Below are 14,851 nucleotides of genomic sequence, written 5' to 3' on the forward strand. Positions count from 1 at the left end.
AGAGTCAATCGGTACCCTGAACCACAGTTCAAGAGTGCTGAAATGGCAGCATAAACTGCCATGCTGTGATGGTACACAATACTTTATACAATATCAAAACTCATACCTGAACATATTCCACACGTTGGTTTTTCACTCTGTCAGAGTTTCGTTCGAAAGGGACTCGGTATGCCTGTTTCATCCGGAATTGATTCTTTCGGAGGATGCGGTCAATTGTGGAGAGGCTGATGGCATTTATGCCTCGAAAAAGATGATCATCCTCAATCACTCTCCTTTGAATCTCTTGCAGGCGGATTACATTATTTGCAATTACCATGTTTACAAGTTCCCTCTCTTGCTCCTCCGACAAAAGCCTTAACCTGCCTCCACCAGGTGGTCGTCTCTGTGTCCTACAAAAATAGAAGCACTCATTACTGTAACTGTCACACATTCATTTTACAGGCAAATAATGGAAACATACTGAAACTCAAGACACACAAGTTCAGTAACTTAAACGTTACTGTACAAAGCAGTCTTACTGCAAATACACCTACCTGTTTTCCTCCCTGAAGGTTCTGATGATGGAGGCAACAGTGAAGCGACTCAAATTTGGTTGTACTCGTTGCCCAGCCTCCCTCATAGTCATCCCATGGACAAGGACATGGTCAACTAAAGTGGCTCGAATTTCATCCGAGACTGACTGTCTTCTTGCCCTTGCTCTTCCCCTTCCTTGTCGCCGTCGTTCTCCACCTCCACCTCCTTCACCACGTCCTCCTCCTCCTCCACCTCTCCCTCCTCCTCCTCCACCTTCCTGTTGTCCTAGACCACCTCCTCTTCCTCTTCCACCACGTCCTCCTCTTTCACCATGTCCTCTTCCTCCACCACGTCCTCCTCCTTCACCATGTCCTCTTTCTCCACCACGTCCTCTTCCTTTGCATCTCTTTGGATCCATTGTTTCAAACCTGAATGAGCTGACTTTGGCCCTTTTATCTATCCATCGCAGGTTCTGATTGGTGTGTGCTAAATTTTGACTCCTAGTGTTTCCACCTGGTTAATTGTGTGCTAATTGAGCTCAAGCTATGCTGACTTAAGTTAACATTATTGCATGCTAGTGCTTTCTAAATGACTACATGGTGTAAGCACTGTAAAATGTAGGGATTTGTGTGTAGAGTTTTGCAGTAACAGTTCACCAAATTTGAGTCATGTGTCAAAGCAGGGAATAGTGTTTATAGTTCAGGGAAATGGGTGTGCTTTTTGACCAATAGCGTTACGGTTTTGAAATTTTAGTTTAGAGGCCTGGTTATAGTGTTTAGGCAATCGAGAAAAACTGTAATATTTCAGATCCAGTGTATCCAGCCAGAAAGATGTTGTTTTTCTTCGTACTTTTCTCTGTGCATCAAAGTAACAACTTGGTCCCCCTGTCTGACACATTATTATTTCTAAAAGATTTCTGATCAAACTGAAAATGATAAGTAGATTTAAAAGTTACCAGTTAACAGCGGGATTATATATAAGATATTAGTGTAAACAATATCAAAGGAGAGCAGATAGAGATTTCCCAAAATCAGTTAATCCGAGGTGTTTTTAAAGCTTTACAGTCAATCCAGTTACATGAGACATGAATGTAATTAGAAGCACTTCTTTGTATTTTATCCAACTTTATATTCCATTTTAAAGAGAGGTACATGCACACTTCTTCATGGTGGAGTTATTATTTTGACCTCTACTTCAGTACCTTTTATGCAGATCTGCTGTACATGAACTGATTCTCACTCTGACACGGTGGGGGTGGAGGCAAGTTTTATACACAGTAATAAGCTACAGAAGGTGAAATGGTGGTTAAATATCTTTGTACAGCCGGTACAGATGTAATTGTTCATTTGGATCCCTGATATTTGGCAAATACACAACCAGCTTTATCTTTTTTTTTTAGTTTTCTTTCTTCTTCTTCTTCTTTTTTTTTTTTTTTACCTCTGTGTTTTGTCTGTATGTCTTTCACTCCTGAACAAGGAGCACAGAGGTTTTTTTTTTGTTTTGTTTTTTTTAAATAATGGTGAACAAAAGGAGCAGCTAGTAAAATAAAAATGAAAAAGCTACGCTTCTAAATAGATGTACGCTATTGGTTTTTCCATATATATGGTAATTATGATATATCTATTATGGCATCTGTGTATTCACATTCACATTAATTTATTTACTGTCACTGACATTCTTGCTGTTAAAGAAATGTTTAGTGAGTTGCGCGTTTTCCTCCTAACTTTCAGTTCCTTTGTTCAAGTGTTTTGAAGCACTTTTCCTGCCAGCAGCAGCATTTCAATGAACAAACTGGGTGGATTTAAGTCCCATTAAGTGGGTATTGGATGCTCTTCTTTGTTCCAACTTCACTTCCTGATTTAGGATGATAACACATGTATTTATAAAAATGACTCCTCTAAATCACTGTCTTTTTGAGTAAACACAAAGAGCCAGTTCTTCTATTTAATTCATTCTGGTGTGAGTTTTATAAGGATCTTATGCTTAAGTCTTTGGGATGAATGATTATTCCACAAAGCCATTATAAGCTAAATTGTTTAGGCAGAAACTGACATTCTTCCAGGAGTTTGTCTAAACCTAATTTGTGCTTATTAACTTTCTTTTATTCTATAAAGTATCTCTCCCTTCACTGGCTGCGTACTTTAAACCTCTTCTGTTCTTTTCAGTTGAAGCTGTGACCTTAAAGAATTTCTTGCATAAGCAGGTTAATCTACCCCTGACTTCACTTGTTCTCTTATAAAATAGCACAGCAAGGCAAGCCTCATAAAAGCTTGCACAGAAAAACAGGAACACAACTAAACATGCACATTTACAGAACATACGCTGTCTGGTAGATTTACGGTTTGTTAGCTTGTTGGATCTCTTAGAAAACAGGAAGTTCGGTGGAAGGCACTGGCAGCGTGCAACACCCTTGACCTCTGGGTGACCACTTTTGATCACAAGGGGATTGCACAGGCCAACTGCTAGGAGGCAACCTGTATCCAAACAATCACAAACCAACTTGGACTCAATAACTCTCAGACAGATTTGTAAAGGCAACAATGCAGATCAGCAAATAATTGCTATTTAATTTATAAATGCAGATATATTTTCATTGCATCAAATCAGTGTGAACAACTGCAATAGTTTTCTTTGCAATGAAGGACTCAACTCAACTGGTTGCCAGCCTTTTGTATTCTGGGTGTAGGCATGTGTAAAAGCAAGGTTGCCAGGCACCTATGTCGTTTTGAAGTGAAATTGCTTTCCTGCAGCATCATTGGAATGGCTGGACTCTGAATGTAAGTTGGGTTCAAGGTTTTGGAGAATGCAGATGGCAACAGATTTGCAATTGTTTGCAGACTATCACAAACAGATTGCAGGTTATTCTCAACTTAACCTTGTTCAATAACAAACTGACAGCAGGGTCACTTGTTGTCTTGTTATTGCCGTCTTGTCACATCAGAGTCGCTTTGAAGTTGGCAAATGACTCCGAGTGGTGGCAGACCTGGTCTTAGTCTATGAAGCAGCCATTTCAAAAGCAACGAGATCACAAGGTCATTGCACACGATCATGATAATTCTGGTTCTGCCATGGTTTTCTCCATTCTGACTGTCGCATGATGGTTAAACGGGTCTCTAACTGGGGCAAAATGGTCTGTTTCTTAAATAGTGCTTTTCTACTTGAGCATTTAAAGTGCATGCCTCATTCAACTATTTTTATACAAGCACTTTTTTTTCTTTCTATTCAACATTCACACACATTGGTGAGGTACAGCCACCCCACTGATGGCTATTAAAATATTCATGTGTCTTATATTTAAAAAAGTCTGTTTTTTGTTTTTAAATCACTAAACGGCCGGGGCCCTTCTTACCTGCCTGAGCTCCTATTTATTTATGCTTCAGAAAGAACCACAAGGTCCATGTCAAAACTATCCTTAACTATTCCACGGACTAAACTTAAGACTCGTGGTGACAGAGCCTTCTCTGTGACAGGTCACCGACTCTGGAATAGTCTTAGATCTGCACAAACACTCGAACATTTGAAATCGTTACTAAAGACACATTTTTATGGTCTGACTTTTAACATGCATTTTACATTGTTAAGCACTTTGTGCAGCATGTACTGTTTGGAAATGGGCTACATAAATAAACTTGACCTTGGTGAAACACTGACTTTAAAGCAAAACTAAAAGTCAGGTCAGTAGAAGATACAGCGGGAGTAATAATTATTTGATCCCCTGATGAATGTGTAGGTTTGCTCACTTACAAAGAAGTGAACGGTCTCATTTTTATTGTGCACTTAAATTTTAATGGAGAGAGACAGAATATCAACCCAAAAATCCAGAAAAACCATATTGCATAGATATTATACATTGATTCCTGTCTTTGAGTGAAATAAGTGTTTGATCCTGTACAACCCAGGAAGAATTCTAGCTCCCAAAAATGAGTTATTGATTGACTTGAATAATGAATAAATGAATAAATCATTCAAAAACAGATACTCCAGACCGCATCTTGTCATGTGTATAAGGCATACCGCTCCACAGAATCTGTTTCTTCCATTACAATCTCTCCAGCACCATGGTTGACACCAAAAACTGATACCTTCCTTAAGGAAGCAAGCTTACATATTCAGCAGGTGATCCAATAATTATTTATCCCACTGTAAGTTATTAATAGCAGAAAAGGGAAAACATAGTAAAGGGTGGGAGTGATAATATTACATAAAGCAGGATAATTTAAAAACAAAATCCAAACAGCTGCATATTTCTTGGCTCTAATGTGAAAATGTGTTTTTGCTAATTTAATTTTCTCCCCATGGACAAGCTCACAGCTTGCAGCTTTTAACTCTCCGTGGGGGAAAAAAACAACAAAACAAAAGAGAGCAATTTACTGCTCGTAGCTTCTAGCTGACACAGAGCCAGCCATTGTGTCCGTGCTCGTGTCTATGCGCTTCAAAAAAGTTTTTCACGACAAGTGACTCGACGCTACGCTGTTCCCTGACAGAGTGAAATGTCCCCTGACTACTTCCACACACTGTAAGTGTAATAGAGGAAAATACAGAATACAAATGATCGTAATGATGTTTTTGTGGATGTACAGATTGTCGGCTCTCATATTTGTCATCATTGCATTGCCTTATGAAAGGCATAAATCTTGGCTGTGTAAATTACTAGTTTGTTTATTCCAAAAAGAATAATGGATACCCAGAGGAAACAACAAAAACCTTTGAGTCGTGGATGCAAATTCTCACATTTATGGAGGCACTGGTATTACTGTATTCCATCATAACGCAGTCGATGTGACGGGCCATCCTTCAGAATCTTTTAGATGTATGGTTGGATATCTTTGACACCGGGGCACCAAGAAAACACACACAAACAGAGGAAATCTTTAGATTTCAGATAGCAGAGGTGTTGCGCTGATAAACCCCCTGTGAATACAGACTCTGTGTCTGACTCATCGCCTTATCTCCACGGCTGCTCCGTCTCAACACCTCACATGGCAGCTACATCTGTGTGGGCCTCCATTTTTCATTATGCAATTATACATCCACCAACTCCCTGACATTAGACAGGTTGTGCTCTAAGAATTTATGAGCAGCTTGACATATGCGGCCTAAGCCTACACAGTGTGTTTGTTAGAGGAGGCGTAGTGGAAGGGGGGAGGGGACCAAATGCCATCAGAGCCCAGTGAGCAGGCCGCTGACAGTTTGTCAAATGGATTTTTCTTGTTCATATGGGAAGGAAATAACAGCACAAACATCAAAGTGTAGGAACTACTAACAAAGGCTATTTAACCATATAAACTCTGGCTGTGCACTTCCTGTTTCATTTAAAAAGATATTTTTTAAACATTTAATCAGTCCCCACATTTCCGTCTCAGCAAGTACAGGTCACTTATGGTCCTTATGGTCAGTAGACTGAAAGGTATTTTTAAAAATGTGTTTATAAAAACCACAGACGATGCTCGACTCCTCCTTGTCATCTGCTCAAGGTCAGGATTTTGAAAAAGGCTCAGCCACCCACTGCCCAAAGAAGAGTTTTCCCTACCTGACTGCAAATGAAATCAGTTAATATGCAGGAGAGAAACAGACTTAATATCTGTTTGAGTTTTGTTTTCTATTGACAGCCTATTTATTTTTGTTTTCCGTCTAGCTGAACAACACGACAGGCCTAATCCATCTGTATTTCTGGCTGTTTTTTGCTTGTTTTTTGTTATAGTGTATGCTGATCTCTGACTCTGTCTGGCTCTGCTAAAACATCAATACCTTACCTTAAGGAATCTGTCATTACTGAATGAGATGGATGAATATTTATTTGCAAAATAATAAATTACCAAGAGAAATGTGGAGTACCAGCCTTCATTTAAAAAAAAATATTTTGCTTCCAAGGAGCCAGAAGAGGTTTTGAGCAACAGTTCTCCAGGCTTTCAACTATATTTTTCCTTTGGACACTGGCTGCTTTTTCTTTCTTTGACTGTGTGTGAAAATAGTCACATACACTCCCTGTATGTGACTATTTTCAGCCGAATGCTTTTTTTGGTGTTGTCATTGTTGTTTGCTAAACCACCTACCACTGATCTAAGTGTAGCAGCCTGTTTCAAAACACATCATTTGTTCCACTTTCTGTAGCTAAATCTATGAAAAGCGCCTGCGACAACAGTATAACAGACATAAACTAGTCTTTTTGTATCAACAAGCTGAATCCCAGTGTTAAAAGCTGAAAACGTGGTGCATCTTAGCAGAGTGTGCGCTGTGTCCTTAAAATCGGAGGAAAAGTGAAGGAGAAAAAAATGCCGCATGCCTAAAAAACTATCTACAGCAGACGAACAGTATCTGAAAGTCATGTCTTAAAGAAACAGGAGAACCCTGCTGACAATCTGAGTTCAGTCAATAGATGAACCTGATGAATACTGGATCTAGATGTTTCATAATGCCTCTGTAATCCTATAACACTAAACCTTTAAGCCTGATTTAAACAATAAACAGTCCAGAATTGTTACTGTTTTTTTCCCTGTTCATTGCTATATTTTTCTTCCCTTTCACACGTGTAGTTCATCACCACAGTGTCCATGGGCTGGCGGTATGGATGGATGGAAGAGGTCAAAATCCAGTCACCTGTGTTTAACTGTAAACAGTTTTCTCACAGCGGTCACTCTTCCGTCTTCATCAGAATAGTGTGTATGTGTGTGTGTGTGTGTGTGTGTTCAGTCACATAATGAATCAAACTTTACCCTTTCCCATGCACATGCTTGGTTCAGACGACCCTTCAGTGACTACACACACTCACACATGTTATGAACTGATAGACTGTGATGAAAAGTAACCCATGAATTTATAAACATCAAGCATTATTTATTCGATTTTACAAGCCCCACTTTTCTCTTCTTACGCTTTAGCTGGTTTGACCCTAATGACTCGTGTTTTGCATTTTCCCCTTGGAGCAGAAATCTAAACCAGCTTGATTACAGGAAACATGTATTTAGAGCTTAGTTCTCATCAAAGAACATTAACACTAAAGCATAGTCGCAAATTCCCATTTCTTTTACGAGTGTGTTTTGTAACAGACTTTAAACTGGATCTAGTCTATTAACTCAGTCGTAGTTTGCCTTTTATGTTGTGGGATGAAAAGTGGTAATGTGGGCATCTCTGTGCGAACATTATTACGAATAAGACAAAGCATTAGTGTGACTCTAAGGAGAAAAGAAATCAGATTTTCACTTCTAATCTTACGAAAAATAGGTCGATAAAAGGCATTTCATTATGAGACTAAAGTTATATTTCAGTGTTGTGCTGTGTAATACAGTAATCCTTCAAGTAAACGCCCTCTAGAATGACACGTACAAACATTAAAAAAAAGATATATTTACACTATTTGGCTTCAATAAGTCTAGCAAGCACAATCATCAGACAACATTATATTACTTTACTGTATTGGCGAACTGGCATGTTCACATGAAAGAGGCACTGTTGCTGCCAGATGACCATGTTATGTACAACCTGTCATGATTCTCAGGGACTCAAACACTGACATTTTATGAAGACCACAGCAATCTCAGAGGTAATCACTGGGTGCACTTCGGAGTCATGGCAACCCTGCCAAGAGAGAACCGTCCATCAACAGTGGTTGTAGACTGCAGCATGACCAACATTAAAATGGCTGTGTACAATGAACTTGTATCCCTTGTATCTCCATCACTCGCAGCAAGTTACCATCTTCAAAGTGACTTTGGTGCATCAAGATAGCAATAAAATGGTATTAAGACAAGTCTGCTATCAGTTTGCTATGAGTTTGTGTTTGAATGAGGTCAAAATGGCAATTACAGTACATAAAATCTATTTTAAACAATATAGCAATTAGGTACGACAGATTGTCAAAAATTAAAAATCACTCTGAATTGGACTGCACTAGTTGATGTTTGCAGTCAACTGGTCATTCACTTCTTGCAATGAGTCAAAGCTGGGTAACCACTGATTTTTTCCCCAGTCACAAGGAGGTTGCCATCCAATTTTTTTCTCTACTGTGGCGGAGTCATGAAGCACTCATCTATTTCAGGATTGTTAGGGATGTGCAGCCTGGCTGACTGTGACTGAGAAATGGAGTACACCCCTGACAGGTCACCCGCTTATCACAGAGCTAAGGCAGACACAAAGGCCACCATTCACACCTTTAGACTCACCACTGTTCTGGCTGCGAGCCCTCCTGTATGAATTGGAGATTATGTATTTGAATTTCAGGAGCGGGACCACCCCTCCAAACACGCTCCTTCCGGTTGTCATCTATATAGGTTCCCACAGTTCTGCAAGCTGTTCATTCTCGTTTACGTGCCTCCCTCCCTTCTTGTTTTCAGTTCTTTAACTTCTTCATTTCTATTTAGTGCACGGGGATCCGCCAGGCCCAGGCGCCATCGCCAGTCCCCTTCGAGGCCTTCCCCAAACCGCAGCTCCATTCATGTCAAAGCATTCACTTTTACCTACTAAAACGCTGTCAAAGCTAAATGAGACCGTGGCCGCAGCTAGTGAATCCCCCTAAAATGCCAGGAGCTTCAATTGTGGTGTTAATCCCAGGACTGTCCCATAGACTTTTTTTCAGACTCTGTGTTCTGTTTTGGATTTTCCTCTTTGCTTTCACGCTGTTTAGTTTTGTATAGTTAGGTTTGGGCTGGAATACAGCAGCACCGCCTGCACACATAAAAATTACTCTGATGTAATACAACGCTGATGCAAGGGGTAATGACCTTGCCTCCATATGGCAGACCGGCTTCGGCATAGGCTCGTATTTTTTTTAATTATTTTTGTTTGTTTGTTTTGTTTTAAACTAAGTAATAAGATCTAGATCCAGTTTCTCAGACTGACTGTCTGGTCTGTACCTGCAGCACAAGTTTACTTTTACCTTTTTACTGAGCTGTGACAAACGGTTGTATCCTCATGCGAGTGATGGACTTCTGCTGCAAACATAACTTAATCTGCTAAAAGAAGACACTATAATAGCTATGATGCAATAAAACCTCTTCTATTCTATTTTTGGTTCTTCCAACATGAAAAAACTACAAAGATGGAAATAAGAATGCAGTTTGGATGGATAGCAGATAGAAAAAGAGGAGAAATATGAAACAAAGTTCCGAGTTCAGCAAATATTTTGAGTGGAAAAATGAGCGCTAGACAGAGCAAAAAAGACAAACAGTGTGTGTGTGTGTGTGTATATATATATGAAGCCCTCCATCCAGCTGGCTTTTCTCCCCCAGTTTTTCCAATAACCATTCATTCTCCCGCCACCTCTGAACATTTTTCTCTACACAGCTTGCATTATTCAGTCATTATCCCCCAGCAAAATATGACTTATGAACACCATTGTGACAAATGCTTCACAACACACCCAAAGGAGTTCAGCCAGATGGATGTGAACCCACAATGCATACAGTTTGGAGTGAAAAATGACACGACATTAAAGTGTCTCTCATTTCAGATTTAAAGATGGAGATATTTACATGCTGCTGGTGATGCTGCATCAACAATAAACTGCTTTTTAAATGATGCTGTTAAATTGATTGAACACGTTTTCCCACCTGTTTTTTTTTTCTTTTTTAATCATTGTTCCTTCATTGTCTTAATTGGCTTCTGTCTTCAGCTTTTATCCTCTTTTTACAAGGTTTAAAAAACTATAATATAAATCTCTTTATTCAAGCACTGAGATGATGATGAATCCTGTCTCTTAACAAGGTTTCCTCTGTTATGTGCAGAGTAATGTGATGTGTGGAGGTATGACAAGCCTCTGCACATCAGGCTGTGCAGGGCCGCTCTGTCATCCTCGATTCCTCTTCCCTCTTCCTCCTGAACTCTTTGTCTTTCTCTTAACGTGTGCAAATCTTCTAATCCCTCTCTCTATCTGGAGCTGGATTTCCATGTGAGTGTGTCATGCAAATTATGATGAATGCAAACTGACAAACTGCAGGATTCTGGCGATGAGCTAAAAAAAAATCCTGCGTTTTTCTTTCATTTTTTTTTTGCTTGTTATATATGTTAATATGGTAATATGTTATGCCCTGGTCACAACCCCTGAATGTCTCAAATTCTATTAACTTTATTGTATGAAGTTAATAAACTAGAGCTGATCTAGCTGTGTATATGTATGTAATGTAATGTAAAGCCAATGTGGCTGAAGCTCTGTGGCTAAGTTGGATAAGCAGTGTATACCACAGCAGCGTGTCATTTCAGTACGCTATTCCATCTAATGTAAGCCCTGATTATTTCATATTCATTAGTATGCATACTAACTTTTTAATGGTTAAAATGACTTAAAAAAAAACCCTAGCAAGCTTCTATGTGAATAAAATAAAGCTTATTTATATGCTTCATGTACAGTGCTCAGCATAAATGAGTACACTCCACTACATTTGTCAGAAAATCTTTAGTTTCCTTTCAGAATCAACATTTTCTATGAGATACTATAAAACACTCCCACAAATGTGGGCCATTGATTGCAAACAAGATTTGTTAATTTGCACACACAAAAAATTATTTTCCTAACAAATTCATTCAAGCCCATGTCGCAAAAATGAGTACATCCCAAATATAGTCTTGGGAGAAAAGCCACACTTAAGACTACAAAATTCGAATTAACAGGCATTCAACCACAGGTGAGTCTAATGATTCATTTAAGAGGTGTCCAGCAGACAGGTGACTACAAAAGGGTACTTAACAATGAAAAGCCCTTTCCATTTCATGCTGTCAGCAATGGCTCCACATGGAAGAGAAATGTCACAAAATCTGAGAAAGGAAATCATTTCTTTCCGAAAAAAAAAGGTGAGGGCTACAAGAAGATCAGCAAAGGTTTACATATCAGTCAAAATACTGTAGCAAAAGTGATCCAAAAATTTAAGAAAGATGGAAGTGCAACCATCTTACAGAGACATCCAGGCCGTCCACAGAAGTTAACCTCTTGACAGGAGCGTCTTCTGATGAGAAGGGTTGAAGAAAATCACCATGGAAGTTCACTGCAGTTAGCTAAAGCAGTAGAAAGCTAAACTGGAGAGTCCGTTTCCTGTGACACCATACAGCACACACTGCAGAGGAATGGCATGCATGGATATATTCCACAAAGGAAGCCTCTCCTAAAGCCCATGCACAAAAAAGCAATTTGCTAGGGCCCATGCTGAAAAAGATGAAGACTACTGGGACTCTATACTCTGGAGTGATGAGACGAAGATCACTGTTTTTAGAACTAAGGGTTTCAAAACTGTATGGCGTTGTAAATGTGAGGATTTTAAAGAGAAATGCATGGTGCCTACAGTGAAACATGGTGGTGGCAGTGTCCTTATGTGGGGCTGCATGAATGCTGCTGGTGTTGGGGAGCTGCATTTCATTGATGGTGTCATGAACTCTACTGCTCTATGCTGCCATCACTCTGTGCACTTGGTCGTCGTGCACTTTTCCAACACGACAATGATCCAAAACACACATCTAAAGCTACTGTTGCATTTCTGAAGAAGAACAGGATGAAGGTGATTGAATGGCCAAGTGTGTCTCCTGATCTGAACCCAATCGAACACCTGTGGGAAATTCTGAAGTGACAAGTTGAGCATCACTCTCCATCCAGCATCCGGGCTCTAAAAAAGGTTATTCTTGAAGAACAGAAAAAGATAGATGTTGCAATATGTCACTAACTTGTTCATTCCATGCCTAGAAGACTTGGTGCTGTCCTTGAAAATCACAGTGGTCATACAAAATACTAGATGTAGTAGTTTTTGTTGCTTCAACCATTTTGAGTAAAACTTAAGATTTTGTGATGTAAGTTATATTATTAACCTTAATTTCATGTTATGGAGTTAAACAAGTGTTCAATAAAACTCAGCCTTGTGAAAATTTTGGAAATTGTTCTTTTGTTCATTGAGCTACTGATTAAATTAGTACTTTTTAAAGTGGGTGTACTCATTATGCTGAGCACTGTATAAAGAGGCAAGTACAGATGCTCCTGAAGGGCTGGAGCTGCTCCCTATAAGCACCTGAAAAAAATACCAACTCAGCTCATTTAAAGACAACTGGTTTTCACCAAAGTGCTGTGCAAAAGATAGAACAGATTAAAAAAATATAAGGGAATAGATAAGGAATAAGTAAAAAAAAAAAAAACATGTTAGAAGGTGGAAAAATTTATACAATTGTGGCTGAAAAAGGCACAAGAGACACAATAAGCTAATCAGACAGACTCAGATGGTCTCCCTGACTTCACATCTAGAGCAGGGGATGGTCAGAAGCATCTAATTATCTGACCTGGAAGGTAAGCAGGGATTTAAGAACCAACTTGAAATGATTATTTTAATTTACAGTGCATGCGGTGGTATCTGCCACTCAGACCAATTCATTAAAGCTATTAAAACAGGTTTGCAAATTTCAGCCTTTAATTTCAGACTAATGAAGAGAGACAAAGGCAGCCTTTCATTTCTAAATTGTTAACATGAAATTCAGACCTATGAATCTTGAAAACTTATTTCATGAATTAGAAGAAAAGGCTTATAAGACAGAGTAATTGAGAAGGCTGTGAAAATAGCCACCCACTGTCTGGTTTTCTAAAGGAACAATAATGTGCCTCCTCTGTCTGTCTGAAAAAGGCAGTTAGTCACTGTTCTCTGCCTTATTACAGAACCGAGAAAAATACACCTCTAGTGGTTTCTACATCATATAACGTGAGCAGCATTTCCAGTCCTTGTTAAGATATTATATTTTAACAAGGACCATTCTGTGTGTGATATGGCACTAATCTAAAAATTAATCTCTGGCAGGTCATAAACATGAAATAGAAAGTTCACCCTCTTTCAATTTTAAGGTTTTATATCTCTGGACATAATAAATCTGGTCCTTAGCGGGTTTTGAAATAACGTAAGTACAACTTCAGATGAACAATCACATATTACATGTTAATAATTTAACAAAACTAAGCCAAAATGTGGAAGCAGTGTGTCGAATGCACACTGCTACACATTTCTTGCTGCTAAGTGCACCTTTACTGCTTGCACAAGAATTAAGAGGGTAAGTAGCAGCCAGGTGCTGCAGTCTGTAAAAGCAAAGTTTTGGCAGTTTGTTGATCTGGAGCATTCAGGTGTATTAATACAATGTCAAGAAGGAAAGACATCAGCAAAGATCACAGAGGAAAAAGTTGTTGCTGACCATCAGTCCGGAAAGGGTTATAAGGCCATTTCCAGGCAATCTGAAGTCCATCTTTCTACAGGGAGAGCTATTATTCACAAGTGGAAAACATTCGAGACAGCTGAGTCTTTCCAGAACTTGATATCCAAGCAAAGTGACCCCAAGGTAGGACCATGTAATGGCAAAAACAGAGGATCTGAGGCTCTATAGCCGTCAGTTAGCATGTTAAATGTTAAAGTTCATGGCAGCACAATTATAAAAAGACTGAAGAAGTATGGCTTGTTTGGAAGGGCTGCAATGAAACACGGCTTAGGTTTGCAAAGTTACATTGAAACAAACAAGAAGACTCCTGGAGCAAAGTGCAGATTTTTAGCAATCATACACATTGCCACAGTACGGTGGTGGAGGAGTGATGATTTGGGTTTGTTCTACCTGCACAGCACCTGGGAACCTTGCAGTCAGTGTATCCACCATGGACCTTTCTGTATACCAAATGTTTTCTAAAGTCAATTATGAGGCTGCCTGTTCAACTGCTAAAGCTTGGTAAAAACTTTTAGTTCTGCCTGCAAACCTCAATAAAGTAAAATAACGTAAAGATGTGTGGCCAGAATTTCTCTATAAAAATGTGAGACCCTGATAAAGTCATAGCCATAAGCTACAGAATGATGGCATGGAGTTAATTTTGGACACACTTTATCTGTGTTTTAGTTTAGTTTTTATTAAATAAGTAATGACATGATGTAATATGTATTGTGTTGTTGCTTAGTATATAGCCTGATTTGTAAAACCTTGAAAGATGGTATACCCTCGGTGTCCAGTTTTATTTGAAAGTAGTTTAGTTTAGTTTATGTTAGTTTAATTTTTTATTCATTTGTTTTATTCAGGTCATATTTAGTTCATTGTATTAACATAATAAAAACAGCAAACCCACCGAGATAAAGTTCAGCAAGCCTGACACACTCGCTTCAGGACACGGAGTATTTCTGAAGTCTGGCGTAGTGCTGACTCAAATGAGGCATATTTAACCGACTGTCTGAGGATTAAGAACTAGAAATTCATAATTCATCATTAGTGGGACAATCAAAGAAGACTTCAAACCTCCCACAGGGATTTGTTCCTGGTGTTTTAGAGGCTTTTCCACTTGCTATTAGAACAAACAGCAAGAGGAAATCTATTATTACAGCATGAAGATGGCAGGTTCAACTGAGAAACTGAATTA

Source organism: Aulonocara sp. 'chitande type north' Nkhata Bay, linkage group LG9 (assembly GCF_057382095.1).
Source record: "Aulonocara sp. 'chitande type north' Nkhata Bay isolate Kocher_YH1m ecotype deep benthic linkage group LG9, A_spYH_male_GT1.1, whole genome shotgun sequence".
NCBI lineage: Eukaryota > Metazoa > Chordata > Actinopteri > Cichliformes > Cichlidae > Aulonocara > Aulonocara sp. 'chitande type north' Nkhata Bay.